The sequence below is a fragment of the Lepisosteus platostomus genome, chromosome 14 (genome assembly GCF_059453375.1).
Source record: "Lepisosteus platostomus isolate fLepPlt1 chromosome 14, fLepPlt1.hap1, whole genome shotgun sequence".
Classification (NCBI taxonomy): domain Eukaryota; kingdom Metazoa; phylum Chordata; class Actinopteri; order Semionotiformes; family Lepisosteidae; genus Lepisosteus; species Lepisosteus platostomus.
Genome location: NC_142624.1, coordinates 4,704,709 through 4,716,917, shown reverse-complemented (window position 1 = coordinate 4,716,917; position 12,209 = coordinate 4,704,709).

Here is a 12,209-nt window from a genome sequence, read left to right as displayed (position 1 = left end):
CCTGTATGAACAGGGGAGTTAACCCAGGGACAGCACCACAGGTGGGAACAGGGTGGAGGAGAGATGCAGAAAGACAAATGCTTCTAAGCAAGAGAGAGGCTAACTACAGTATTTATAGATTTTTAAGGAAATGGCATCACAGAGAATTCTTGTAGTGCAGGTTAGTTTAGCAGAGGTTTTAGAGTTTCATCTGCCCAAGTTTTTTAAAAACTCCAGCTGTCTCCCTTGAGTTTATCCCACTAGAGAAAGCAGCTGGTCTGCCTCACCTCTTCATTTGCCCACAAGCAGAGCAACTCTGATGCTTCTCTCTCCTCTGACCAATCCTGATGATGGCACGGCACAGACAGGTAGACTGGCCTGTCCCACACAGCCCTTGGGCTTCAGAGCCACGTCTGCTCGAATACTACAAGTCAGGACTTCTAAATCTGACCTGTCCATTATTCTGAGCTTGCGTGAAGCCTCTTTGATCAACTCTTCGCCCCTAATTCACTTACCCCCCAGTCTCCCCTGTGAGTTCTTCTCTCTTGCCAACGGCAGGGCTCTGCACCTTCCCTGCTTATTTTACTTGGCCTCCTCAGAATATTCAGGTGACATGTAGGATCCAGCAATCTATTTGGCACGGGAGTCTGGACCAGCTAGTGTGTATTTTGGACCCTATGCAGATGGTAAGATCCGGAAGAGACTGGAGAAGGGCAACAGGGAAGCATGACAGGATCAGGATGGGGTGACTGACACGGGGAATTAGACCTGCCCTCGGGCTACCCGCGAGCCCAGGGGATAGCCTGGCCTTGTGGCGTCCATCTTCCAACGCCGAGCCCTGAAGCCCGGAGACACCAAACTTAAGTCGGGACAGGAAAATAGGAAACAGGTGCACGTAATGATGAAATTTATATAAAAAATGCTCAGAGCGCCCTCTAGAGGAAGGATGATGAGGCCCTGCATTGTCACCGACAACCTGCTCTCACCTGCACTGTAGTCCTACACAGACCTCAAGGGATGACCACATTCGTCGAACTCGTCGTTCTAGCTCATGGTGCTGTGGCCCTTTCCTTCCTGCCCAGCAGTTACTGTTGAATTTCAGCTTCACTGTATAGCTTAGGAGCAGCAGGTGTTACGGAATATTAACGAGGACCCTATGCAGAATAACCAGGACGAACTTCAGAGGCGTAGTCGATGAAACGGTCTGAGGTCCGAAAGCCAAAGGAAAACAAACCGATGCGAAAGCACAAAATCAGATGCAGAGTCGGAAGCCAAGAGTCTAAGCCAGGACAATAATCAAAGTACCAAAACAAAACCAGGAGACGTAGTCGGAGAACAAACCAGGGTCAGGAAGCCAAAAACCAAGACGTAACTAATTGCAGGAAGACAGGGTAGCTCTAGCCAGGAAAACCTAATACTGAGCACCAGGGAGAGTGTGAAGCAGGATTAAATAGGCTGGGGTAAAAGGAGCAGTGAAGCATAGTTATGAAAACTGTGTTCCTCCTTGATTCTATTTTTTCCAGCCCAAGCTTACTGTGGTATAATTAATGCAACTGGATAGCCTTGGTCATTCACCAGGAATCTTCAAGTTAGTGATCTCTTAGTTTAAGATAGAGAGACTCTGAAATGTGTGCAGGCCTGGAAAGAAACATTTTTTTTTTCAGTTAATGAAAGTTACTGAGACCAGGTGATAGCAGATAGGCGAGTGGGAGGAAACTACGGACCGAAACTAGGGAAGACCCTAGTGGTGCACTAGTGGTTGAGTTTGGTGCTTCTTGTCTAACTCGGCTTTTATTGTGGTTATTGCATTCCCTTTGAGGGTATCTCTCATGAATCAGATTTCTGCTTCAGAAAATTTAATTTTGCTCGCTGTTCAAAAGAAAAGCAATCAGGTGTTCTCTACACAAAAACAGAGGATGTACATATATTTCTCATTTCGGCAAGCCTTATTGAAATCAGAAGAGAATTTAATGGTTGAAATATTATTTCTTGTGGTTTTAAAAAGATGCTGGATATGTGTGGACTCAAAATGAGTGCAAACAAAACGGTTTCTGTCGTTTCCATCATGAAGAATGCAAAGCTTCTGTGCGCTTTTAAAAAAGGTCACCTAATGCTAGAATTTACTGTAGGAGGTGCAAATTCCGTTTATGAATTATTTCTAACCTCAAACAGATTAATAAAGCTTTATTAGGGTGCTAATAATTGGGTAGGACTTGACCTTTATCAGTGATTGACTTCATACATCAATACAGCAGCTTCTTGGAAAGTACCTGTGCTCATAGATAAAATCATATTATTTCAAAAATTCATAGTATTCTCATATACTGTATGTACCTTTTTATGTATTGTCATTTCAGTATAAATAATTCCGTTGTGCATTAATAAAGTATTAGGGTGGCATGGTAGCGCAGTGTTCATCATTGCTGCTGGGTTCAGTTCTGCACCTGAGGTGCTCTCTGTGTGTATTTTCTCTGTGTCTCATGGTGTCTCATGGGGAGCAAGTTGGGGTATGCGAAACAGACAAATTTGTACTACAAGCAATTGTATAGGGCTAATAAAGTAATCTTATACTGTATATCATCTGGCTGAGATGAGAGAAAAGTAGAAAATTGTTTTCTTTGTTCTTTAATATCACTAATAGGGAGGTTGATTACTTCTGATGTAGAGGGAGAGTCGCTGATTTTATACTGACCGCTGGTAGGAAGAAAATATTGAGGATACAACATCGGGGAAGAAGATGGGTGAGACAGGCCAGTTGGGGGAAAAAAAATCATTCTTTTTGCAAGATGGTCTATTCACATTATACCTTGTGTTAACAACAGCCACTTTTCCTTTTGGTGTGAAAAAGTGTAAATAGGCCTGTATTCGAAATCCAACCCCCGTCTTGTCTCCCTTTGATGCCACAGACACCCCGGATACCTTATCAAGAGCAGCCTGTACTGTGTACTGTGTGAAAAGCACAGTGATGTAAAGATCTCAAGGCCTAACCCTTCAACAGCTCTATCGTTTGACACATTGTTATTCAGCTATATGACACTTCCTTTCCACCTACTTCCACTGGCTTGATGGGAAACTGGGTTTAAGCCTGCAAAGGTCACATGTGATGTTCGATTCCAAGGAACGAGCACGCCAATGTCAAAACCGCAGAAGTACCGCAATTTAAATCATTAGGCCATTAGTGGGGAGAGTTTAGAAGGCCCTGGTGTCTGTAAGGCAGATTTGCGGTTGAGGGAAGGATGCAGATAGCAGGGGAGCCCTTCAGCCAGCGCTGTGGCCACAAACCTGAGAACTAAATTAAGCACTTTTTCCATTTAAGGGTGACGTAAGAAACACACTCATTCAAAGAGATTTCTCTTGCAGCTACTTCAAAAGGCTGATTCAAGGCAGGTTTTCTTGCCATTTAACCAAGGTAATTATAATTTCCATAATTGCAACATAATTTCCTTGATTAAATCACAAAAGTTATTTCAATGCTGATTAAAAAAAAACTACCAGTATTGCATCAGCTATCTTATTAACCTGAAAATACTTTAAAATTCATTTTTCATACACGCGTGAAAAAAAGATGTGTATTATTTTTTTACTGTACTTAAAAAAAAACCTTTATCTTTGTGTGGTGTTTTATGTAATAGATGGCCGAGTGTAAGTTAAGAACAGAGATTTCCAGAAAGCATTCTATATCATGGATTCAAGCATTAATTGAACGAGCTAATTAGTGGGTGATTATTGAGGATGATTTCTTATTTTAAGACTCAACTGCATATTTTCACAATGTATCCCTTAGTAACTTGTTTTAGAAAATGTTCTCAAAAAGACATGCTATACATATTTTTGATTCAAAAGCTAACGTGAGTTAATCGATCTAACTTCCTTAGGGCCGATCAGACAGAAACAGTTTGGAACAAGACAGAGAAAGTTGTGACACTGCAAATCAGTATTATGGGAGAGCAGTAAAATACAAAATCAGATGCATCAGGCATTAAACTACAGCCTAAGGCGTCCCAAATCACCAGGATGTTGGTTTCTTGTGTGTAACGTCTTCATCTGCTTCCCTGCCTCTTACAGAGTTGGTTCAGCAAATCGTATTGCACTATGGCAATGATAATGATAATAATATTAAGGATAAGAACATAGGAAAAGTTCAAAAAGAGAACATGTAATTCAAGACACTGCATCCCATTTTCCGATTTACTGAGTCAGTCTATCACTGTCTAGACTGCAAATCTGTCAGTGTCCCCACCTCCACTATTTTCCCTGGTAAAGCATTCAATTTGTTAACTGTCTGAGTAAGATACTTTAAATATTAGCCTAAAACTGTCTTTTTTAACCAGTTTGCAGCTACAGTTTGCCCTCGCATTCTGCTCACCACACCTAACTTGAAATACAGCAACTCCAGGTTTCCAGCGATCGCCGATTCACCTTAAAACGTTGAAGACCTCAATCAGATCTTGTCTCGGTGCATGTTGTAGTGAGGATGAAAAGATGAAGCTCCTTCAGCCTGTCCTCACAACTTATTTCCCTGCCTCTGCCACTGGAACCCAGGGCCCCAGCTTAGCAAGACAGCATCTCTAACCACACCACCACCATGCCACCTGCTACATCTGTATTAGAACTAATGTTCTAATACATCTCAGTATGGCTTTTATGGCCTAGAATTTCTCCAGCAGCAAAAAGGACAATTCATTCTTGACACTTGACACTTAAGGTCCTCTATAGGTAAGGAGGAACAGTGGTCCCAGCAACAAGCCCTGTGGGCACAGTGTCCCAGCCAGACACTTTCCCTTTCTCTAGTGCTGAAACAAGTTTGAAATTTCCATGGATGCACCTTCGTTTCCTACAGCTTTAAGTTGAGAAATGAACCAAGTTAGGATAATGAAAACATATTAAAACTAGGACTACAACAAGCCCGTCATTGAATATTTTAGCAAAACAATTTGTCAGATATTTTGCAAAGAAAAGATGTATCTTACTGTACAGTAGGTGATTATTCATTTTCAGCAGTAGTGGCCCGAAATTTGCTTAACCAATGCAGGCCACTGTGATTTAGGATTATAATCCATCTTCAGAAATCCTCCTATTCCTAGCAAGTGTCATAGCAGACTAGAATCTAACCTGAAACATTGAGTGCAAGGCGACTGTGGCAGTGACTGTGCACTATGCACATTATTCCTTTCCTAGCTGGAAATTTTTGGAAGGTTCATGGACACTAAAACCCACATGAACATGATGAGAATTTACAGACTCCACACAGATGGTGCCCTAGTCTGGAATGGAACCCAGCACCCAAGCACTTGCACTCAAAGCGCTTTACAGGTAATGGGGTCTCCCCTCCATCACCACCAATGTGCAGCATCCACCTGAATGATGCAACGGCAGCCATAGTGTGCCAGAACGCTCACCACACATCAGCTATCAGTGGGGAGGAGAGCAGAATAATGAAGCCAATTCATAGATGGGGATTATTAGGAGGCCATGATTGGTAAGAGCCAATGGGAAATTTGGCCAGGATGCCGGGGTTACACCCCTACTCTTTTCGAGAAACCCCCTGGGATTTTTAATGACCACAGAGAGTCAGGACCTAATTTTTACGTCTCATCCGAAGGTTGGCGCCTGTTTACACTATAGTGTCCCCGTCACTATACTGGGGCATTAGGACCCACATGGACCGCAGGGTGAGCGCCCCCTGCTGGCCCCACTGACACCTCTTCCAGCAGCAACCTTAGTTTTTCCCAGGAGGTCTCTCATCCAGGCTCACACCTTCTGAGCTTCAGTGGGCTGCCAGTTGTGAGTTGCAGAGTGATATGGCTGCTGGCAAAGGACACTAAACATTCAAAATTTGAATTTTATTTTCCCAGCAATGATGGTTGCCAATTGATCGACTAAACACTAAACTCTGAGCATAAGAAATGTAAAGCGTGTGTCACATTTCAGTTTTTTAATGGCTCGGGCTGCTGTCTTGTACAACACTGGAAAGTTGCTCATTGCACTGGGATGTTAAAAGACCAGGTCGTCTTAAAATATTTTTGAGAAAAACATAAAAAAAGAAAAGGTTACATTAATATCACAACAAGGATGCTTGGAAGCCTAATGACACCATCCAAGAAATGGCAAGTGGTTTTCAGTTTCTTTTTTATATGTTTCTTTGTGATTTTTCTAGGAGAACACCTTGCCCTTAGTTTTGTATACCGCGGTGCTGTTGTTAAACTTTCCACACATTTGTAATAAGCAAAAAGAGGCAGGTTGATTTGGGAGGCTTATTAAATATACTGTCAGAACTAGAAAAATATTCAACCTTTCAGCATTAGCATTATGGTATGAGAGGAAAGAAAACCGTCCATCATGAAAGACATTTTAGATCTTGCATCAGCAGTGTCTAAAATATGAAAGTTTTGTTTTTAAAAAAGTGTTGACAAAAACAGGAAGTATTACTGACCTACTTTGAGAAAGTGAAATTTGCCAGGCTCTGCACAGGGGTCTGATGAGAGACTAAACAAAGCTCTAGAACATCAGATGACTTAAAAAAAAAAGCTTTCTTTTTTTGCACTGAATTTCCTTTAGATAGTAATGGAAAAATAAACATATCATACCCTAAGCCACAAAACACGTGCTGCTCTCTGACAGCTGCAAATTGCTAAGACGTCGGTACAAACATCGCACGTTTTGAGCGCAGTACAGACCGTATTAAAACCTATCAAAGCCTATGATGTCGTAACCTCTTAGGAAAATAAAGCTCTTTTTTCAGCCAAGGAGGCTGAAACACTTTTTTGTGAGGGTCAACAGGTATTATTTTGTTTGATATTTACTGCTTGCAATTCGAATTGTATCTGCTGTAATGAATCTGGACCAGAGTCATGTCCATCTTCTCTATATTTCCCTTAACCTTGCTCCTCTCTGTCAGATTTTAAGTCCCATTTAAGGTATTGTAATTTTTTATACTTTTTGATCTTTTCAGCTCAAAAGTTCTCTATAACTGCTGTGCAGTCTTGTCTCTTTGTTTTGTGCAGTTTTATTTAAAGACTCCTTTGAGAAACAAATCACATTTGGAACCCACCAGTGCCTCTGTGAATGATCATAGCACCTAAAGGTCACCTTGTTTCTTCTGCTCTGTATGATTTAATAATTTTAATAAAAATTGGGAACCAACTGAAGTTGTACTGGCTACCTAATTAACCATCTTCCTTATGACCCAGATATTTTCCGTGTAACATAACACAGTGTCAAAATTTGTCATGAAATACAGCAGTAAAGAAATTTAAGAAAAAATGTAATCCATGGAGGTTCTTAACTGAGGTTCTGGAGTGATAAAGGTACAGTAAATGAGCCAATTTCACCCAGCTGCTCTAAATCGTAATCATTACCAGACTTATCTATATACTGTATATCACACGCACACACCTCTTTCATATTTTATTTCATGCATCTCCACCTTTGCAGCTGCCCATTGGTTAATTTCTCTCTAAGGCTTCCCCTTAACCAAGTGGGTTGAGACAATACTTATTCACAAAGTACATTGATTCATGGAGGTCATTAAATCACTGTGTTGTGTCTCAAGACATACCTAGGGGACTTCTAAGTGATAGTCTTATCTTTTGCACCATGCTGAGTTCCAGATTGAGTCCACAGTCCGACAGCCTGATTAAAAATTTGAGCTTCTATCCAAATGTCTCACAGGATGTGCTGTCTATCTCTGCAGCAGGTGCACGGTACATTTGGAGAATTGATCATTTTCAGGCCGGGACCGTTCACTTTCAGCAGTGTTTGGTTGAAAAAATAATTTTCTGTCTGCTTCGACACATGTACTAATCCACGTGAACATCCATATTTTCTCTTTTCTACTTCTTCTTGGTTTTTTTTTCTGCCAGATGAGATCATTTTTTCACTAATAATTTGAAAAGGTCAAACATCCAAATTGAACAAGAGATAAAAGGGATTATAGAAAGGCAGAATGATGCGACAATAAACAAGCTTGGCGAATTGGCCATGGTTCTGAATGTGAAAAAGGACATTAAAAAGCAGGTAATGTAAGCAAAATAGCAATCAAAGTTGTCCTATTTATCATTTAGTTGTATATATATTCACATACAAGCTATTAATTACAGTCTCTACCTAATTCTCTATGAATCCGCATTGCTCTGTGTTCTGTTGGATACGCCCACAGTTTTAGAGAAGAGATGACTAAAACTGCAAAACTGATACCCAGAAAGACACACATCTCTGCATTTCTTAGTGAGCTGCCAACCACATGGCTCATTTTCTCACAGATCACATTAGAATCCGCTGCTGTCCCAACTCTGACCTTCTTTGCATCGCAAAACACGAAAGACAAGAGCAAAATTCAGCCTCAGCTGTCCGTTTCTGTTGGGGTGGGGTGTGTGTTGTGTGTGTGTTGGGGGGGGTGGGGGTTGTTTTCTTTTCAACCGACAAGAAATTGCTCCGACACATGGTTCTCCTAGATGTTGGAGAAAGCAGGTTCTTGGCGTGTCTCTTTGTAAATAAGCAAAACCGCAGTGATTGGAAAACACAAGCGGTCCCCAGTACTAATTCACTTTTTGCGAAGGGTTTCCTTCAATTGATGTCATAGACCAAGGGAGATCCTTGCTAAAAAAAAAGTGGTATCATGTCTGAGGGTCGCCCTAGACTTCCCTTTCAGAGAGAGACTGGGGGCTACCTTGTGGTGTATCTCTTCTGTCAGACAGTGCACATGCACTTTTGTAATACATAAACGCGAGAAACTGTTATTACAGAAACCACACGGCTGCGGGTTTGTTTTTCTCTCTAAAATGACTCATTTCCTGCAAAGAACTCTGTGCACGATTGACTGAAAGCAGCAAATGCTTTTAGATACAGGGAGAGGGGTGGTGGTGGGGTTTAGGCAGGTCAGGTACTGAGTTTGGAGACATGTGAAGGAAAGACAGCACATGGCACTTCAGCAGTTTTGCTGCACTGAACGTACACATCATTTTGCATTTCAAGAGAGGATAAACCGCAGCAAAGCACCAGTTCCCTTGGCTCCCAGACACAGTGAATCTGGAAAGGGATTACAGACTGAAGCTACACGCATCAGAGCAGTGCTGTTTTCCTTTTCTAATGAAACACTAAAAAGACCCTTTCGAAAAAGGTCAAAGAAAGACATTGAAAGCTGAGAAAATGCTGTTAATGGGTGCATGTAGAGTCGAAGGAAGATGAACGAAATGATTATGCTTGATAATCAGAATCTTAGCGGCACAGAAACCAAACCAGTCGTTAAAGCAAACAAGTTCAAAGTTGACCTGAATTGGTTAAAAGGAGATCAAGAAAATGCGAGGGCTCCATTTTAGAGGGATCCATAATCAGATTAGCAAAAAGAATGGATTGAACTACAGGTGGAACTGAAAAAAAAAGATATCTATCAGGAATAACCACATATAAGAAACTAAGAGTACTGAAAAAAGGTTTTTGGGAGTATTGTATAGTCAATTTGGCTTAACCTGCCTGGCTGTTTGACAGCCCCCATGCAAAGTGAAGATTGGCCAAGGGGCAGCTGCACAAGAGGGATGGAAAAGATTAACACAAAGAAGAGAAAAAGGGCAAATGTACAGTATTTATATACTTTTTGCACTTTAACTGAGGAAATGATTACAGCCCAGGACAGTTGAGGGCAGTTGAACTTGGCCGTCGTTAAGCCTCAAGGACTTTTGTTGTAAACATGGTTTAAAATTGTAGAGAGAGACAGAAACAAATACTGCAGCAGAGAAGAACTCATACCACATTTCTGTGCTATAACAGTAAAGGAACTGAGAGGTTGTATTCATTTGTGGGATTATACCAGAATAAGCAATAATGAGTAATTAATAATTATTATTACTGAAAGAGTCCTAAAAGAATGTTTTCATTTTTTTACATGACAAAATCAAGTTATATAAGGATCAGTAGTAATTTTAGAATAACTATCACTGATGCATTACCAGGACTAAGCTTAAAACTACAAAATCCCAAGAGCCAGATCAGTGTAACGTTGTTTTTCATAGGCTTTTAAAAATGATATTTCAATTGATTTCACTAAAGTGCACAAATTTTAAATCTGTCAGGTTAAACTTCCAGGAGGTGTATGCTATTACATTAAATGATTCAGCCCAGAAAGATTGGTTTGCCTGTGACAATTTACAGTTAATAAACTTTTTTAAATGTTTTGACATGTAAAACTATTTTAATTTAATCAGATTCATTATACCCTTATTTAATCAGCCGTTCTAGTAGTTTCAATGAGCTGTTTCAAATTAGCACAAAGGTGCGATCTCACAAAGCATTAGATACAGTATGAATGTCACAATGGTTACTTGTTTTGCATACAATTTGTGGCAGACTTTGCTTTTTTTGGTAAAGCTTTCCGCTGGAAGAAAAAAAAATCTGAATGGTAGAAAGACAGATGCAGACAGGTCCCAGAAATGTCGATTAAAACACTCTTCTGTGCATGAAACTCCATCAAGGAATTTACTTCATTCTTCTATTTACTGTGTCAGTGTGTTCTCCTCTCTTGTACTCTTGTGGAAAATCTGCATCTATAGCACCAACAAGAAACAGGACTGACATCTCTGACCAACTTCCAGCATGTCCTGACAATTCCTCCTTTGTCATCTACAGATCCAATTAGCCATCTCTTTGCCTTGTAACATACAGTATAAACTTTTATCACCAGCTCTGTACAGTATGTCCAGTCACTACACACTGAAGAAGATCAAAGCAAATATATTTCCCCTGTGCTTCACAATTAATACATTCAAATAAATTATTGCTCAGCATTTACAGTATGTGCAACATTATGTGGCCTGTGAACTATGCCAAATTTAAAAGCTCTCATTTCTAAATACAGTACTGCAGTCATTTTCTCTCTAAGTAAAGGTGCATCAGTGCCTACATATGTGTGCAGAAAATAATAAGCACCTGCATATACAGTACTGTGGATGTTACTACACTTTTAGTATGTACTGCGGTACTAGTATGTTGCTAGTACTGTAGCAAAACCTGCACTGGCTTAAACACTTCATGCAAATGTGAAAATAAATACATTATTTTTTAAATTTAAACTGACATATTCACAATACAAATAATACTTTGTTACAATACACAGTACAATGGTGTTTGCCGATATGTTAACATACTGTATATGGAGGCTGTTCAGTATAGATTGGACTCTCACACTTTTTCTCATTTGTTTTCTGCATAACACTGAACACCTCTTATTTAGCTTTTATGATGAAAACACATACAGGGGTTTTTCCATTGGCTTGTGAACATAAATTCCCGGTCATGTAGAGAACCACTTTGAGTCTGCTTGAATAAATACAAAAATCCTTCAGATTACTAATTTCTTCATCGAGCAAAGCTCAGACAACTTGTCTTTTAGTAAAAGCCGTTTTTGTACTTTAAAACCGTATTTCTTATTTTTTTCCAATTTGCATCTTTACAAGATCTATAACATACAGTACAAAAAAAAAACAGTTTCATTTCTCTGTGTGTCTCATTGTACGCTTTCTGCTGACGCAGTGCTCTTTTTCGTTAATTCTGTTGATCTGCTGGAAATGTAGTGTACGGTGTCCTTGAAATGGATCTTTAAGGATTTGTATTGGAGTATACAAGGTTGATGAACATTAAAATGTTCTGGCTTGAAATATTTAAAGATGGTGATTTTTAATGAGAAATAAATACACTGAAAAGGGCAGCTTGATGTCTGTACCTTTGTAGGTCTACGGCAATTTATTGTTCTTTTATTAAATCCTTAAAAAGATACTCCTAATTATAAATATTGAATTATTAAATATAATAATTTAATTGACAATCAGATCGATTTGTAAGCGGAATAACACCGAAATACCTTTGATGTATGTTGCTTGCTCATCGCTCGAGTTCGTAGTAATCCTAATTTACTACGTCTACCCACGCTGCACCTTAAACATAACTTTTTCCCATTAGATTCATGCTGTTTTGTGGATTATGGTCTGGAAGCACTACTCAGAATTACACGGTTAAACTTTGGCTATATTGAGCATTTATAATGTGATTTATGCAATGAAGTTGTATTATTAGCTGAAAGACACATTTCCTTGAAGTTGGACAAAAAATAACAGGAAAATATTTACACAACAGACCACTGCTGTTGTATCTGTTTTTGATTTTCAAAGTATAGTCAGGTACGCCACAAAGAGCCCATCTAGAAAACGGAGAATGTTCAGCTGTTCCCTTGCTTGTCTTTC